Source organism: Halichoerus grypus, chromosome X (assembly GCF_964656455.1).
Source record: "Halichoerus grypus chromosome X, mHalGry1.hap1.1, whole genome shotgun sequence".
NCBI lineage: Eukaryota > Metazoa > Chordata > Mammalia > Carnivora > Phocidae > Halichoerus > Halichoerus grypus.
In genome coordinates, this window is record NC_135727.1 from 112268653 (window position 1) to 112287457 (window position 18805).

At 49.9% G+C, this 18805-nt stretch overlaps 1 long non-coding RNA gene and 1 pseudogene across 3 annotated transcripts in view; one reads left to right on the forward strand and one right to left on the reverse strand.

Moving 5' to 3' along the window:
* The window catches only part of LOC118533319 (uncharacterized), a 28526-nt gene extending 12278 nt beyond the window's left edge, over nucleotides 1-16248 (forward strand). For 2 of the 3 annotated variants that reach the window (XR_013444723.1, XR_013444724.1), the window contains exon 6: nucleotides 12762-16248. This is a non-coding gene — a long non-coding RNA (uncharacterized LOC118533319). The other variant, XR_013444725.1, reaches the window with a different exon arrangement.
* A 1954-nt stretch (nucleotides 16249-18202) lies between these two features.
* LOC118520378 (U4 spliceosomal RNA) lies at nucleotides 18203-18285 on the reverse strand (annotated as a pseudogene).
* Nucleotides 18286-18805: the final 520 nt, after the last annotated feature.

Sequence of the window (18805 nt, forward strand, 5' to 3'; positions counted from 1 at the left end):
ATTTTCTTTGGGTCGCCTGGATGAGGCGATTAAGACCATGGCCGTCCCTGCCTATTGCAAGCGAATCGCACCCCGGGGGGGGGGGGGGGGGGAGGGTCTGAGCAATTCCTAGCCGGGAGTCAATGTACGGAAACTGGTCAGGGCATCCTCGGTCTCCTGTTATGACTCGCCATACTCGATGAATCGTTGGGACATCCAATGTCCCTTCTGAAGGCCACCTGACAAAGGTGGGCCAGTCCAATTCACATAGGGTTCTCAACTTGCCAGGGTTCATCCTTACTCCATAGTCTCCCGAAAACCCCTTTCCCTGAACTTTGGGGCCAGTAAGCAGTGTGGAGTCTCCAGGTGATGTTGAGAGATTTGGTCAAGACCTATACAATGTCTGCCACAAATGTGGGTCCATTGTCACTATGGATTGTTAATGGCAGGCCGAACTGGGGCACGATCTCCTGCAAGAGGACTTTAGCTACTTCCCGGCTTTGCTCCGTCCTGGTCGGGAAGGCTTCGACCCACCCAGAGTATGTGCATACTCTTACTAGGAGATATTTGAACCCTCTGCTTGGCTGCACATCTGTGAAGTCTACCTCTAGATCTTCGAAGGGGGTTGCTCCCATCCTCTGGACACCTGGTGGGGACTGTGGTGCAGACCAAGCATTATTTTTATGCATCCTTCACTCATGGCTTGGCATAGTGCTGGCAGCTGACTGATGTAGTAGTGCTTCTTGAGAAGGGTCTCTAATGCAGTTTTTCCCAGAGGAGTGAGACAGTGGTGTTCCTTGACTAGATGCCCTCCAGTTGCTGTTGGAACAAAGATGCACCCATCTGGCATCATCCACCATCCCTTTTCAGTCAGGGTGGCCCCCTCAGCCATGGCCCATTCCTTTTTCTTCCGTAGGTGTCAGGGCCATGGTGAGGGAAGGGGTTCTGTACATGTCCTCACTGGCTGCGGTCTTGGCTGCCTAATCTGCCAGACGATTTCCCCGCGCTATGGGGTCGTCTCCTTTCTGGTGTCCCTTACAGTGCAGGATTGCTACTTCCCTTGGAAGCCAGATGGCTTCGAGGAGTCTCAGTATCTCCTCCTTGTTCTTGATAGCTTTTCCTGCGGCAGTTAGGAGGCCCCTTTCCTTGTAGATGGCTCCATGTATATGTACAGTAGCAAAGGCGTACCGACAGGCAGTATGGATGTTGACTCGCTTGCCTTCACCAAGGGTGAGGGCTTGGACTAAGGCATATAATTCAGCCCGTTGAGCTGACCATCCAGCTGGTAATGCCTTAGCTTCTAGGACTTCAGTGGTTGTGGTTACTGCACAACCCGCTTTCCGGGCACCCTCTTGTAGGTAAGTGCTGCCATCGCTGAACAGCGTGAGCTCTGGATTCTTTACGGCTTGATCCTGCAGATCTGGATGGCTCGCGTAGACTTCATCAGTCACCTCGGAGAAGTCGTGGTCTGGTTCCCCCTCTTCCACGGGGAGAAAGGTTGCTGGATTTAATGTCCTTACTGTTCCGAGGGTGACCCGCGGGTTTTCACAGAGGAGCCCTTGGTATTGTGCTAGCCTAGAGCTGGAAAGGAAGCGGGGTCCCTGTGTGTTCATGAGGGACACAACTGCATGAGGGACCTTGACGTTAAGTTCTTGCCCCAGGGTAAGTTTGTCCACCTCCTTGATGAGTAGGACTGTGGCAGCCAGCACCCTGAGGCATGGTGGCCATACTGCTGCCACGGGGTCCAGCTTCTTTGACAGGTAAGCAACTGGCCGTTGCCAGGGTCCAACAGTCTGGGTGAGTACCCGAGGGCTATTTTTCCCTTTTCAGTCCAGGCAGGGGGTTCTTGATCTGGTCCCCCTAAGAGATCATAAAGGGGTCTTGCTGTTGCTGAGAACCCAGGGATCCAGATGTGGCAGAATCCTGCAGTCCCCAGGAATTCTCCTAGGCCCCTTTCTGTCTAGGGCTGTGGCAGGGAAATGATGATCCTTTTCCTCTCTGGCCCTAGTTCTCTTTTCCCTTGGGTGAGGAGAAAACCAAGGTATCAGACCTGTTGTTGGGAGATTTGTGCCTTCTTCCATGAGGCTCCGTATCCCAAGTCTGACAGTTTTTTTCTGAGCCACTTAGGTGCCCCCGGGGGTTGCTTTTTAAACACACAGTTTCTGGGATATTCCCCCCATCCCACCCATTTTGATTCAGTGGGTTTGCATAGGCCTGATAGTATTACACCCAGTGTTCATCACAACACATGCCCTCCGTAATACCCATCACCTGGTTCCCCCATCCCCCAAATAGTTGCCTTTTTAACAAGGTCCTCCCAGGTGACTCTTATAAAGGAGGTTTGGAAACAATGTTTAAGCCTTGCTGTTCAGAGTGTGGCCAGTGGACCAGCAGGATCTGTATTGCCTGGGCTATCTTGTCTAAATCGCCAGTGTCAGCCCTACCCCGGACAGACAACCGGAATCTGCCTTTCAACAGTGTAGCAGCCTGGCTTTTGATCTGACCTCTTCTCTGTTTTCATTTTACTAGGGTTCCTCCCCCCGACTTTTGCCCCAGTCCTCTCCAGAAGAGCCAGTGTCCCCTGCCTCTCCCTACCTGAGACCTGTCCCATCCCTGGGGGATGCTCGCCCCAACCTCCCACCACCCAGAGACGACAGGGAAAGCTGCTCTGTGAAGCTAAAGAACCTAAATAGCTAGAGATCTTGCCTTGTTAGAGAAGGCCGACTTGACTCCCAGGTCCTCCGACCTCCGCAAATTCCAGACCCCCAGGCCTGTCTCATGATCTCAATTTTGGTTGCTCCGCTTTGTCTCCACCAAGTGTTCTGAAGCATTTCACACACGACTGGGCTTAGGCAATCTGGCCAGACCTCGAAATTTTTGATCATGGTCTCTAGAACCATAGGTTTACTCTGCCCTGACCCCATGGTGATGTCCCCGTGTGTGGTGGTGCAGAGACAGACAAAGGGGGTGGGGGTGCCTCCTGAGGTGAGGAGACCAATCAGATGCCCGTCTGGCCGTGTCCCGAAGGAGCTTAGGTGAGGCTTAGCCATAGCGGTCTCAGCGTTGTGACTTACGATCGGAAACTATTCCAGTGCCACCACAGACCGTATGCCGTTCACCACGGAATCACAGACGGGCCCACTCGGACTCCATAGGCTTCTGGGGACCTTAAGGGTGCCCGTCCATGGAGTCACAGAATCAGTCCGCTTGAGCAAGCCGGGTCGGACTGCACATTCACTCACACATTCACACTCCAGAAGTTATTACATTCCCTCCCTGGGAATCCCTACTTGTGAGACCTCTAAGAGGTCTCTGGGAGGTGACCAGGCTCCCCTTCCATCCCAGTGGGTGGGCCTGTCTGGGTCCTGGGGCCCATGGCCTTACCGGAATCCGACGTCGGGACCGGGTCCTCACCTGCCAAGTCTCCTCGAGTCCGGCGGGAACAGCAGAGCGGGGCCGGCCCAAGGTGACCGGGGCAGGAGACTGCCGAAAATTAGGCAGAGCGCGCCTTCTCTGTTAGGATCCCTCCTTCCATCACCGCCCCGCCATTGCCCCGAAACCGGTGGCAACAATGGCCAGTGCGGTTGGGTTTCCCGGTCAGGGAACGAAATGTTACGGAACCTGGACTGGATCGCCTGATGGAAGAACCAAGCGGCACCCGGAGATCTTGGAGGACAGGAGGTTTATTTAATGCCGGCGGGCTCAGAGGAGAGTGGTCTCCAAAGGCCAGAGCCCTGAGCACAAAGGGGGCAATTTATACACTTCTACTTCCGCATACTGGGCGCTTTGGGCGCGTGCGCGAAGTGGGGCCGGGAGAAGAACCCGGAAGAGCCCCGGGGCAAGGACTGGGCCTTTCTCGCTGGCTCCATCGGCCATTTTAGGACACAGATTTTCCTTATCATTCCCCCCTTTGATGCCCCTTTAAACACCTAGTTTAGAGGGCATCATTCTGTTTGACTCTGAGGGTTGACTGCAAGGCTTGGGGCGAACACGGACTTAATCATAAACTTAACAGCACACCAGGTAGCAGAAGACCAGGACTGACTGGGGCCAGGAAAACCATGGTGAAATGCGCTCAGGAGTAGACAGCAGAGGGCCAGTAAAAGTGGGATCTATGACCTTAGGTAGAAGCCTCTGGGGGAAAGTCCAGTCAGGAGGGGTAACAGTGTGGAGTCCGACTCCCAAGATGAGGGAAATCACACCGAAGCCGGAGTGGGTTCATGAAGTCTGGCTGGACTCTCCATTGGCAAGGCTCCTCGGCCGAATGATGAGCTTTCCAATCTTTGACCCAAACTGAGTCCCCTGTCTGGAAGGAGTGTACCTGAGACCCTAAGGAGATTGGGGCCCTCTCAAAGGTGTACTTTTGTAATTTATTTAGGGTGGCTCCAGGGCCTGAAGCTGCTCCTTTATCCCTTTATCTCCAACCTTATGCCAGTTTCCTGGAAGGCTTCCCAAGCACAGGGGAGGCTGTCCATATATTAATTCGAATGGGGAGAAACCTAATGTCCTGGGTGTGCAGTGAGCACACAGGAGAGCTAGGGGTAGCAGATCCGGCCATGGAAGTTAGTCTCCTGACAAAACTTTGCTAAGGTTCCCTTGATGGTGCGATTCATTCGCTCTACGGTTCAGAGACCCCGTCTCCTCTTGCCTTGGGTTGAATCAGAGGCTAGTGTGTCCAGCAGGCTCAAAGGTTATCTGAGCCCTAAGCTTGGAGAGTATGTCTTGGCCCAGGAGAGGGATGGGGCAATCAGGCAGATAAAGAAATTCATGTCAGACCTTGTGGCCCCTGAGTTCACACCGGAGAGACTGGCAAAAGGGCTGTTGTATCGCCCGTGTCCCGGTGGCCCCAAGGATGGTCACAGTCCTTTTGCTGAAAGGGGCCACTGGGGAGGTGACAACAGAGTGCTTGGCCCCAGTATCAACCATAAAAGTCACTGGTTGGCCCCCCACCTTCATTCTGACCATAGGCTCATGGGGGCAAAGGAGTTAAGAGCCCAGTCCCCCTCAGTCTGAGTCCATTCCCGCAAGGCCTATGAGGTCCTCCTCTCGGGGGTCTTCCATATAGTGACTGGGCATTTGTTTTTTCCAATGCCCTTTCTCTTTACAGTAGGCACACTGATTCCTTGCCAAGGGGGTTCTGGGCTTCCGCCCTTTTGGTGGTTGGGGTCTCCCCGTCTTTGTGTTGTCTTTTTCTTTCAGGGCGGCGGCAAGGAGGCTGACTTTCTTTTTCATCTTTTTGTTGGCTTCCTGTTCGGCTGCGACCTCCCTGTTTATGTAGACCTTATTGGCAATCTCTGTTAGCTGGGTGATGTTCATCCCGGCAAAACCCTCTAGTTTCTGACGTTTTTTTCTGATGTCTGGGGCGGCCTGAGCCACAAAGGAGGTGTTTACCATCTGTTGGCTTTCCTGTGCCTCGGGGTCAAATGGAGTGTATATCCTGTAGGCTTCATATGGTCTTTCGTAGTAGTCCCTGGGGGACTCCCCTGGTTGTTGAGTGACCGAGGATACCTTAGTCATGTTCATGGGTTTCTTAGCTCCTGCCCGGATTCCCCGGAGGAGGGCCTCCTGGTACCGGTGGATGTGGGCCTGTCCCTCGGTTGTGGTGAAGTCCCATGCAGGGCGCTCTTCGGGTGTGTCTGTTAGCCCAGGCAGCGGGGTCGATGACTCCCGCTGGTGCGTGCTCTTCCAGGTACTGCCGTGCACCTTTCATTATTCTCCTCCTTTCCTCTGTGTTAAACAGGGTGTGGAGTAACTGTTGGCAGTCTTCCCAGGTTGGCCAGTGAGTCTGGAAGAGGGATTCTATAAGGTCTACCATGCCTGTGGTTTCTCAGAGTAGGATAGGGTGTTACGTGTCCAGTTGAGGAGGTCAGTGGTGGAGAAGGGCTGATAATACATGATGGAATGGCCGGGTTGGACCATCCCATCTTCATCACGCCTCTAGGGTTCCTGCATCTCTCATCGGCTAGGATTTGTGGAGACTGGGGCTTTTGCTGATTTTCTTTGGGTCGCCTGGATGAGGCGATTAAGACCATGGCCGTCCCTGCCTATTGCAAGCGAATCGCACCCCGGGGGGGGGGGGGGGGGGAGGGTCTGAGCAATTCCTAGCCGGGAGTCAATGTACGGAAACTGGTCAGGGCATCCTCGGTCTCCTGTTATGACTCGCCATACTCGATGAATCGTTGGGACATCCAATGTCCCTTCTGAAGGCCACCTGACAAAGGTGGGCCAGTCCAATTCACATAGGGTTCTCAACTTGCCAGGGTTCATCCTTACTCCATAGTCTCCCGAAAACCCCTTTCCCTGAACTTTGGGGCCAGTAAGCAGTGTGGAGTCTCCAGGTGATGTTGAGAGATTTGGTCAAGACCTATACAATGTCTGCCACAAATGTGGGTCCATTGTCACTATGGATTGTTAATGGCAGGCCGAACTGGGGCACGATCTCCTGCAAGAGGACTTTAGCTACTTCCCGGCTTTGCTCCGTCCTGGTCGGGAAGGCTTCGACCCACCCAGAGTATGTGCATACTCTTACTAGGAGATATTTGAACCCTCTGCTTGGCTGCACATCTGTGAAGTCTACCTCTAGATCTTCGAAGGGGGTTGCTCCCATCCTCTGGACACCTGGTGGGGACTGTGGTGCAGACCAAGCATTATTTTTATGCATCCTTCACTCATGGCTTGGCATAGTGCTGGCAGCTGACTGATGTAGTAGTGCTTCTTGAGAAGGGTCTCTAATGCAGTTTTTCCCAGAGGAGTGAGACAGTGGTGTTCCTTGACTAGATGCCCTCCAGTTGCTGTTGGAACAAAGATGCACCCATCTGGCATCATCCACCATCCCTTTTCAGTCAGGGTGGCCCCCTCAGCCATGGCCCATTCCTTTTTCTTCCGTAGGTGTCAGGGCCATGGTGAGGGAAGGGGTTCTGTACATGTCCTCACTGGCTGCGGTCTTGGCTGCCTAATCTGCCAGACGATTTCCCCGCGCTATGGGGTCGTCTCCTTTCTGGTGTCCCTTACAGTGCAGGATTGCTACTTCCCTTGGAAGCCAGATGGCTTCGAGGAGTCTCAGTATCTCCTCCTTGTTCTTGATAGCTTTTCCTGCGGCAGTTAGGAGGCCCCTTTCCTTGTAGATGGCTCCATGTATATGTACAGTAGCAAAGGCGTACCGACAGGCAGTATGGATGTTGACTCGCTTGCCTTCACCAAGGGTGAGGGCTTGGACTAAGGCATATAATTCAGCCCGTTGAGCTGACCATCCAGCTGGTAATGCCTTAGCTTCTAGGACTTCAGTGGTTGTGGTTACTGCACAACCCGCTTTCCGGGCACCCTCTTGTAGGTAAGTGCTGCCATCGCTGAACAGCGTGAGCTCTGGATTCTTTACGGCTTGATCCTGCAGATCTGGATGGCTCGCGTAGACTTCATCAGTCACCTCGGAGAAGTCGTGGTCTGGTTCCCCCTCTTCCACGGGGAGAAAGGTTGCTGGATTTAATGTCCTTACTGTTCCGAGGGTGACCCGCGGGTTTTCACAGAGGAGCCCTTGGTATTGTGCTAGCCTAGAGCTGGAAAGGAAGCGGGGTCCCTGTGTGTTCATGAGGGACACAACTGCATGAGGGACCTTGACGTTAAGTTCTTGCCCCAGGGTAAGTTTGTCCACCTCCTTGATGAGTAGGACTGTGGCAGCCAGCACCCTGAGGCATGGTGGCCATACTGCTGCCACGGGGTCCAGCTTCTTTGACAGGTAAGCAACTGGCCGTTGCCAGGGTCCAACAGTCTGGGTGAGTACCCGAGGGCTATTTTTCCCTTTTCAGTCCAGGCAGGGGGTTCTTGATCTGGTCCCCCTAAGAGATCATAAAGGGGTCTTGCTGTTGCTGAGAACCCAGGGATCCAGATGTGGCAGAATCCTGCAGTCCCCAGGAATTCTCCTAGGCCCCTTTCTGTCTAGGGCTGTGGCAGGGAAATGATGATCCTTTTCCTCTCTGGCCCTAGTTCTCTTTTCCCTTGGGTGAGGAGAAAACCAAGGTATCAGACCTGTTGTTGGGAGATTTGTGCCTTCTTCCATGAGGCTCCGTATCCCAAGTCTGACAGTTTTTTTCTGAGCCACTTAGGTGCCCCCGGGGGTTGCTTTTTAAACACACAGTTTCTGGGATATTCCCCCCATCCCACCCATTTTGATTCAGTGGGTTTGCATAGGCCTGATAGTATTACACCCAGTGTTCATCACAACACATGCCCTCCGTAATACCCATCACCTGGTTCCCCCATCCCCCAAATAGTTGCCTTTTTAACAAGGTCCTCCCAGGTGACTCTTATAAAGGAGGTTTGGAAACAATGTTTAAGCCTTGCTGTTCAGAGTGTGGCCAGTGGACCAGCAGGATCTGTATTGCCTGGGCTATCTTGTCTAAATCGCCAGTGTCAGCCCTACCCCGGACAGACAACCGGAATCTGCCTTTCAACAGTGTAGCAGCCTGGCTTTTGATCTGACCTCTTCTCTGTTTTCATTTTACTAGGGTTCCTCCCCCCGACTTTTGCCCCAGTCCTCTCCAGAAGAGCCAGTGTCCCCTGCCTCTCCCTACCTGAGACCTGTCCCATCCCTGGGGGATGCTCGCCCCAACCTCCCACCACCCAGAGACGACAGGGAAAGCTGCTCTGTGAAGCTAAAGAACCTAAATAGCTAGAGATCTTGCCTTGTTAGAGAAGGCCGACTTGACTCCCAGGTCCTCCGACCTCCGCAAATTCCAGACCCCCAGGCCTGTCTCATGATCTCAATTTTGGTTGCTCCGCTTTGTCTCCACCAAGTGTTCTGAAGCATTTCACACACGACTGGGCTTAGGCAATCTGGCCAGACCTCGAAATTTTTGATCATGGTCTCTAGAACCATAGGTTTACTCTGCCCTGACCCCATGGTGATGTCCCCGTGTGTGGTGGTGCAGAGACAGACAAAGGGGGTGGGGGTGCCTCCTGAGGTGAGGAGACCAATCAGATGCCCGTCTGGCCGTGTCCCGAAGGAGCTTAGGTGAGGCTTAGCCATAGCGGTCTCAGCGTTGTGACTTACGATCGGAAACTATTCCAGTGCCACCACAGACCGTATGCCGTTCACCACGGAATCACAGACGGGCCCACTCGGACTCCATAGGCTTCTGGGGACCTTAAGGGTGCCCGTCCATGGAGTCACAGAATCAGTCCGCTTGAGCAAGCCGGGTCGGACTGCACATTCACTCACACATTCACACTCCAGAAGTTATTACATTCCCTCCCTGGGAATCCCTACTTGTGAGACCTCTAAGAGGTCTCTGGGAGGTGACCAGGCTCCCCTTCCATCCCAGTGGGTGGGCCTGTCTGGGTCCTGGGGCCCATGGCCTTACCGGAATCCGACGTCGGGACCGGGTCCTCACCTGCCAAGTCTCCTCGAGTCCGGCGGGAACAGCAGAGCGGGGCCGGCCCAAGGTGACCGGGGCAGGAGACTGCCGAAAATTAGGCAGAGCGCGCCTTCTCTGTTAGGATCCCTCCTTCCATCACCGCCCCGCCATTGCCCCGAAACCGGTGGCAACAATGGCCAGTGCGGTTGGGTTTCCCGGTCAGGGAACGAAATGTTACGGAACCTGGACTGGATCGCCTGATGGAAGAACCAAGCGGCACCCGGAGATCTTGGAGGACAGGAGGTTTATTTAATGCCGGCGGGCTCAGAGGAGAGTGGTCTCCAAAGGCCAGAGCCCTGAGCACAAAGGGGGCAATTTATACACTTCTACTTCCGCATACTGGGCGCTTTGGGCGCGTGCGCGAAGTGGGGCCGGGAGAAGAACCCGGAAGAGCCCCGGGGCAAGGACTGGGCCTCTCTTGCTGGCTCCATCGGCCATCTTAGGACACAGATTTTCCTTATCAGGGGAACTGGGGCGATATTATTAAAGCGGACAAACTTGCAACCAGAAGATGAATAAGTTCTGGGGAGTGAATGCGCAGCATACTGACTGTAGTTATAGGCTTCAAAATTGCTAAGGGATTCGATCTTAAATATTCTCACTACAAAAGAAAAATAATGATTAGGTGGCATGATAGAGGTATTAGCTAAGGCTACGGTGGTAATCATACTGCAGTATATAAATGTATCAGATCAACACGCTGTATGCCTTAAACTTAACATGTTATATATCAAGTATATCTCAACTTTTAAAAAATGTTCAAAAATGGGTAACAGCATCCATTCTGGAATTTACCTTAAAAAGAAACAAATAGAATCAAAATCTAGAGCCATGCTACCCGAAGTGTGGTCCCCCAAGCAGCAGCATTGGCCCCAATGACAGCCGGTTAGAAACACAGACTCTCAGGCCCCAGATCTACTGAATCAGAATCTGCATTTTGCCAAGATCCCCGGTAAGTTGGCCAAGTGCTGCTACAGAAAATCTCCTGGTGAGCTAATAAAGAACACAGAGTTTCAGGCTTGTTGAAGTGAGATGTCGCCTGGACCTTTGTATTTTTACCAAGTTCCTCAGGTGGCTCCAACACCAGCCAAAATTGGAACAGGAGCGCACAGCGGGCTGCACTGTTAATACCGTAGCCCTGAGCCATGAGCCACATGCAGCTCTTGACAGTCACATTGTAATTACTTACAGTTGAACAGAATGAAAAAGTCAGTCACACGAGCCACAGTATTTCAGTGTTCAAGAGCCCCTCTACTCTATTGAGCAGTGCAGGTGTCACATTTCCATCCTTGCAGAAATTTCTATTGGACATCACTGACCTCACATGTTTTCTCAATCTTGGCTACACGTTCGAACCACTGGCCATAGTTTGTTGTTGTTAGTAGTTTGTTTTAAAGTTAAATGCAGAATGCTTATTTTAGGCCTCATCCTACAGGCATTTTATCTTCATAGGAACCTGACCTAGCATTTTCTAGTAAGAACACCATTAGGAAAGTGATGACCTTGATCTTGATAAGACCTCACAGATACCCTGCTCAGATGATCGTGTGAGATATTGTCATTTAAGTTTGCTCAAGCCCAGGTTACCGTGCCAGGTTCTACATAGGTAACTTTGTGGATGTGATATTTCTTCATTTTCCCTTTTATTAACTGAAAAGATCACATAAAAGCACTAAGAAAACCTTACACGATTCCATACAACCATTACACTAGTTCTGTTTAGAGCCATTACCCACTATCCTTACATATCTGCCTACAGAATCTGATTTTTCACAGGCCACCCAGCCTGACTGTTCAATAGGTTTACAACAATTATAAAACTGTATCTCTCTAGATCAGCCCCCACCGCCAACCTGCGGACTATACAGAAACATCATCTCCAAATGCCTGACTGTCGGCTCCTGACGTTCTGGTTTGTCCTGTACACATTTTCCCGCAAACGTAATGCACCTCCTTCAGCCGCTGCTCCTACAAGGACAGTGGAACCCCAGAGACCCAGGCTGCTATAGTGATGTCCTTTGCTGCTTCTGACTCATAGACATGCCTCCATTTCATACTCGAACAATCTCCAAGAGTCACTCAACTAGGTTACTTTAACAGAGTGGTCCTTTATGGAGATTTGCATGGTGGGGCACTTAGACGTGCTGGATCTTCTTGTCCCAGCCCAAGCCCCTGAAAGATCGATTTGACATTGCACTACATGGAAACATTTTTCCTCCAATCAACCATTCCCTAACCAAGTGTGCATTTGGATTCTCCTTCCTTTGGGGGTTAGTAAGGAGTGGCCCCGATTCTCAGTGAAGCTCAGTGCTAGAGGTGGGAGAGGGCCAGTGGCCCTACATGGCTAGTCATTGTCCTTAGCAAGGCTGAGACCAGGGTAAGGCAGTGAGGCACTCCCTCTCTGGGCCATACCAGAACAGGTAAAATTTTGACACTGTGCTCACCATGGATTTTTTTGCCTTAATTCTGATTTTTTAAAATAGTACACAAATTTTTTTTGTCTTGATTACTGAAGTGTGTTTGCCTGGCACTCTGTTAAATTTTGTGCAAGTGTCTCGCTTGCCTCACCATAGTCCCAACCCCTGATCCTCTCCACTGGGCTCCTCTGTCTCTCATTTAATAGAGCCTGGACAGGCCTACTGCTCATGCCATCACGTCATACTTAGTATAAATCCCACCTGGCAACCCCGTTTAGCCCCTGAGCTACACACAAATGATTGCTACCTCGTTGTAATCACAGTGTTCACCATTTGTTGTATTATGTTTAATTTCATAAATAATTGTTTCATAAATAATTTTCCTTGTTTCTAGGTTGCCTTAATTGCCTCTTTTAACAGCTGGAAGATAGTCTACTCGGCCAATGCACTATACTTAACTGTTCTATTATTGGGTATTCATTGCTCACTCATTAATGAGCCTTTAGGTCTGCAAAGAAGCAAAGTGTTGAGGTAGAGGCTTGAGTGAGACAGAAACCACGTTGCCAAATCAAGTCGGAGGCTTTTTTGATGTCGTTTTGGAGTTTGGAAGTTTGGGGACTCTTTTTGTTTGTTTGCTTTCTGGTGGGCTGCAAAGAGGAGAGGAGAGTTCAGCAAAAGCTGGAGCCCAAGTCGGCAGACCCAGGGGAAGGGCATCGGAAGGAGATGTATGTTGGGAACCGAAGGTATCGACTATACGGAGCCATGGTGGAGACCCCGCTGTTACGGGCACATCTCAGTAACGGTCTACCACGGGGCGCGTGCATACAAAGGAAGCCACTAAGCAGATAAATTCCATCTGACAAAGGCAAAGACGGGATTTATGTCAGATAAAGAGGAGGGAGAAGAAAAAAAAGCAGACATTTGTAAATGGTGACGTTTGCTTTCTTTCCCCTAGCATCGCTTCCCAGGCTGATCAGCTGGCAAGGAGCGGAGAGGCCAGAGGAGGTGCCTACTGACGGAAGACCAGGAGGAACGCACCTGTGGTCAAGACCCAGTCGCTTCAGGTCTCCTGCTGCCCCTCGGAAGAACCCAGTCCAGGACCCGTGGGGCACTGCAGGAAGGATTGTTGCCGGATTTAGGCAAGTGTTAAGGGATTCTAAGGAGAGTTTAAGGAAGTGGGGACATGTTCCGAATTCCATGTTGTCAAGAGGCAGAAGCAATACAATAACTGGGCGACCTCATTTTTATTCGAGAGGTGGGAAAATTAAGAAAGGGCTAGAATTGTCACTGGGAAAGGAGCGGCAGTGAGTCTCATTAGTCAGAAGTGGGGGATTGTTAATCATTTTCCTGGTCTCTGTCTAGTTCCCAAAGTGCTCACAGCGACCTTCCCTGGACATTACTTCCCGTGAGTGCTATTTTTCTTCACTTGGGACTATCATGGCCAAGTCGCCATCAGGGCTGTTTGTCACTCTCTCAGTCCCTCCTTTTGGCCAAGGGCAGACTAGGTCAGCCTCCAGGATGTTAATCTCTAGAGTCCAGGTCCACACAAGTTCAGACATTCTGCCCTTGAACAGCAGGATCAATCACCAAGGGAATAATTTTGGTCATTCACGGACGTACCAGGAGACCCTGGGGATCTACTCAGACATGTTTGGGACAGGCTGCTTCTGCTCTGGGGCTGCCAATGTCTTTGGATGGCACACACATTTCAGTTATGCCCTCGCTCTCCTCCGGTTTTTCTGAACAGATGCAAATGCTGAGTCTTAGCTTCAGTTCCCTCCAAATGCAGACCCCTTGGTGACAGCACGTACACAGGCAATTCACTGTGGAAAGTCATCCCTTTCAGCAAGGGTGGCTCCCGCGCATCGGGGCCCACCTGAGGGAGGGCCTGTAGAAGATCCACCTCGGAATGGTCCACCTGAGATCCAGAAGAGGGGAGTCTTGACCCACCAGCCCATCCTCATGGCCAAGGGTCCCCCATGAGCCCCTCCCCCTTCCAGAGTGACTGGGTGGCTCCCATCGGGGTCCCTGCCTGGCAGATGTGAAACATTTGCTTGATATGCTGGAGATGAATGGATAAATGAAAAAAAAAAAATTCCAGCATTTTGCCCCTAAGAGTTTTCAAAGATTTCTGTGGTTCCCACATTAGTAGGATCAAGTCCCAAAGAGGCTGTCTCATATTGATATGTTGAGAAACCTAACACCCAACCAGGTTGCCTAGCTTTACCTAGAGGATGCCCATGGCCTCCTAGAGCTTCTTTGAGTAATTAGCCAGAGTTCTGCCTGGCTCTGCCAGGCCCCAGAACCTTTTGTACTTGTGGGTGAAGGCCCTCAGTAAGCGCACGTCCCTACAGACCAGATGCACTCTGGGCCCAGTAATGAGAAAAGGAATAAAAGAGAGAAGGAAGATAGATTAGCTCTATCCTGCCCCATACCATCACATTGGCTGCACACCTTCTTGGGAAACTATCTGGACAACATAAAATTTCCCCCACCATCCGAGAAAGTCCAGCGTTCCTCTGAAACCTTTTGTAAGCCGAAATGGTATAAATCGAGGAAGCAATTATCATTAATTTATATGGAAATCTTTTTGAACAGTCTCAGACCCCAACAATAACCTCTTAGGCTTTTCTGATACCTCAAGACACATCTTGTTGATGGATGCACAAAATAAATCGAGATAAAGTGCGGAAGCTCACAGACCCAGTTCCAACCTCTGGCGGCTAGATGCTGACCTGCTGAGTGTAGTTTCGGGGAAGGAGCTTGGCGGGGCCGCTCCTGCTGCCCGGGGTGCGAGCTGCCTCTTTCGGGCTCGCTGCGGCGCAAATGCTGAACCCTATTTTCACTTTTCACCTTTTATCCATAAAAGCAAAAATCCTCTTCAGACTTCTTTCGGTTAGGGAAAACAGGTACTAATGTAGGTCTTTCACAAAAATGAAGTGTCATAAGATGAACTTTTGAAAAGCGGGGGATACCCGTGCCTCTATTTTTAGCGGTATAACTCCAGCAAAACTCTGCACTGAAGGGTAAGCATTCAGCCTGTTAAGACTGGCCAGAACTGAAAAGGACCCCAAAATGTAATGATTGAAACTGGTAATGTACATAAAGAGCTAGACCAGTTCGTCTCATTCAAAATCCTATCTCTTTGCGAGCAATTTTCTTCCACTTCAAAATCTCTCATTATATACCCTTTCATTCAAAATGTTAATTCTCCCTCCTCTTGTAATTTAACCATCTACTAATCATTTCTGGGATGGAAACACATATTCCTAAGTGAAACGCTTGTGAAGGGCTGAATTAAGCAGGCAGCAGATTTGTTTCTCTAATTTCTTGTCTAATGGTTAATAGAATTGCCAAGGAAGAACTTTTTCAAAGTCTTAAACAATTCATGATAACGTTTTTGTGCAAACTAAACTTTTTGGGGCCAGACAGAGGCTTATAGCCCAGTGAAGTGGGGAAAAGACCAAAGTAATAACAACATGTTGCCCCAAAATGATATTTGCAAAGCTGATTAACAGTCGACAAAAATACAGTGCAACTCTTTCCAAATAAAAGGAAAGCTATGGAGATATGGATTCTAGCCTTGGGTCTTCTGGTTACTAGCTAAGTGACCTTGGGCACGGGTCTGCATCTCCCACCAAATTTCTGAGTCCATTTATAAGAAAAACGATTGAAATTGGATGATGAACCCAAAAGAAGACAATAGCAAGGAAGTTTTATGTAAAGAAGAGACCATCAATGTGATGGGCTGGGGAAGAAGTCAGACATTCTCTCTGATTTTCTCTACCATCACCTCTAGCCAGTCCGCCCCACTGCTCAAGCGAGTCTCTAACCAAAGTAATTCATGGTCTCCTTTAACAAAACAACATCTCAAGGATGTCAGCCGTGAGCAAGACCAGCTAAGACTTTCCTGTGTTTGAAATTGAGAGATAAGCAATTGGCTCCAAACTGGATTTCATTTATAAATGTAAAACTGAATCTACATTTGGTCAACAGTTCCTGCTGAACCCGAATATCATCCTTTACCACTCTCAAGAAGAAACTTTAAAGATCTGAGCATTGTGAGAGCCTCCACTCCCTGCTGTCTTCACAAAATAAAAAATTTCCCAGACTATCAGACGCAGGGTGTGGTAAATTCCGCAAAGGGCCCAATTCTTCACCCCTCCCCAGATCCATACCCTTTGCCATGTAATTCTGTAGAGCCCTCCTGCTGTAGAGCCCAGCCGGGTACGGAGCCTGGGTTTGTGGGGACCGGTGCAAAACAAAAATGCGGGACCCCGTGTTCGAAAGGCAGCAAATGAGGGCTATTACAGCCGCTCAAATATAGAGCCTTTTCCTTTCTTCCACAGTATGTCTTTCTTTCTTTCTTTCTTTCTCTCTCAACATGTCATGGTGTTATTTGCTATTTAATGTCATTCTAAATAAAGAAAAATTTTAAATTATTAGCATGAATTTTACAGTTCATCTTTATATTTTGCAAGAAGTGACACTTGAGGCTGGGACAACCATGCAAAGTGCATGAGACAGGGACCCTTGTGCAAGCATAAATATGCCGTGTCTCCCCTGGCCTGAGGAGTTTTAGAGTATGGACGCAGTGGCATATTTACCTTTGAACTCCCAGAGCTGGGCATGGTACCTGCTACATAGTAAGCAATAAATATATATTTAAGGAAGAAAGAGAAGGAAGAAGAAAATAAGTTTGAAAATCAGTTTTGCTTGGGAGTATGGGAAGAAACTGGCACGCTCACATATCACCGGTGAGACTGTAAAATGGTGCACCCACTTTGGAAAACAATCTGGCAGGTCCTCAAAAAGTTAAACATAAAGTTCCTGTAGGACCCAGCAGTCCCACTCCTAGGTACATACCCCAGAGAACTGAAAGCATGTGTTCACACAAAAATTTATACATGAATGTTCATAGCAGCATTATTCCGAATAGCCAAAAAGTGAACACGATTCAAATGTCCATCAACCAATGAACAGATAAACAAAATGTGGTCTATCCATACAATGGAATATCCAGCCATAAAAAAGAAGGAAGCATTGACACATGCTACAACATGGATGGCCCCTGAAGGCACCACACTAAGTGAAAGAAGCCAGTCACATATCGCATGATTTCATTGGCATGAAATGTCCAGAATAGCTGAATCCATCCAGACAGAAAGCAGATTGGTGGTTGGGGGGAGGGGGTGGCTGGGCAGAGGGGGGAACAGGGAGGGACTGTTAAGGGGTAGAGAATTCCTTTTTAGGGTGAGGAAAAGGTTTTGGAATGAGATAGTGATGCTGGTTGCACAACTTTGTGACTATACTAAAAACCACCACATTTTACAAATCGTATGGTATATGAATTATATCTCAAATCTAAAAACACACTTCTGCTTGGGTCCATTTCTTACTAGTGGTGTGACCTTTGAAAAGTTATGTAACCTCTCTGAACTTCAGTCTCCTCAACTACAAAGTGGGAAAAAAATAATACTTGACACAGAATTGTTGGTGTTTAGGGCCTCTGCCCTTACCCGCTGCCCTCAGTGTGAGGGAGGGTCTCTGGCGGGCTTCAGGGCAAAGGGATACAATGAACTCCCTCACTCACCCTCTTTCCCCGGGGAGTAGAATGTGAGGGAACATTTAGCCAGGGAGTGGAGTGGTGAAAGTTCTCTCCCTTGTCCTGTAAGTGGATTCTCTCCCCCTCTTCTCACTCCTTCTTGGGAGGGGATCTGCCTTCAAGGGAGCAGATGAGACCCCAGGGGAAGAAAGCTAGGACAGGGGCGCCTGGGTGGCTCAGTCGGTTAAGCAGCTGCCTTCGGCTCCGGTCGTGATCCCAGAGTCCTGGGATCGAGCCCCCGCATCGGGCTCCCTGCTCAGCCGGGAGCTTGCTTCTCCCTCTGCCTCCGCCTGCCACTCTGCCTACTTGTGCTTTCTCTCTCTGTCAAATAAATAAATAAAATCTTAAAAAAAAAAAAAAAAAAAAAAAAGCTAGGACAATGCCTCCCCAAGCTTGGCTGGTCTCTAGGCTGTGAGGGGCAGAGTAACAGGGCTTTGGGGGATTTCTGCTTGGTCCAGCCACTCTCAGCACCTTAGTGTGAAATAGTGTGAACAGTGTGCCTGATTTCTTGCTGGACCCAGACACTCAGCAGGAATACAGTTTCAGGGTGGAGAAGGAAGCCCCAGTATCTGGCACCAAACAGACCCATGCGGGACTCCAGGCAGCAAGGCGATACCTGCTCAAACAGAATGATCTTGAGTTGTATTTGCTCAAAATAATTTAGTGACGGTGGGTGGTATCGATCAGGAGTGTTTTCATATTTCCACCAGAGGGCGCTGTCTGCCTCATTGGTGGCCACAGCAGCGTTCTATAGGAAAGAGATGGGGAATTAACTGGTACCATATGACCAATTTTTTACAGTAAAGTTTTCAATTAGCAATAATCGCGCCTCGGATAAACCTCATTGGCTACGATACTGCCACTGCGCAAAGCTTACAGTAAAGTTTTAACACGATGGAAGTGACTCCCCAGTCTACACTTCTAATCCTAAACTTCCCTCCAAACACCGGTTCTACATTTTCCGCTTCCTGCTTCCTATTTCCACCTGGATGTCCTGCTCACTGTGCCCCAAACGGAGCTCATCATCTTCTCTCCCAAATTGAGCTTCTTATCTCGGTGTGTGGACCTACGACAGCTAATTCTATTCTGCAGAATGTGAAAGGCAAAGGGATACCTGGCTGAAACCTGCTCACACTGTGCTTGCCGCGTCAGGCCCTCAGGAGAAAGCAGCATCTTTTTCTACTCCGCACAGAGGCACCGTCACTTGTCTCTCGTACTCAGCTGGGCCATGTGCATGGAGGCGCTTTTCTCTAGTCCGCATCTGCCACCATCTCTGAATATCAAAATCGTATTTTCATCCCTGAAGATCCATCACAATTGTTCCCATTGCCATAAAACCTTTTCTGAGCTGCTTCCTCTCCTGCACTCCCATACCCTTAGGCCAACACTTTTCC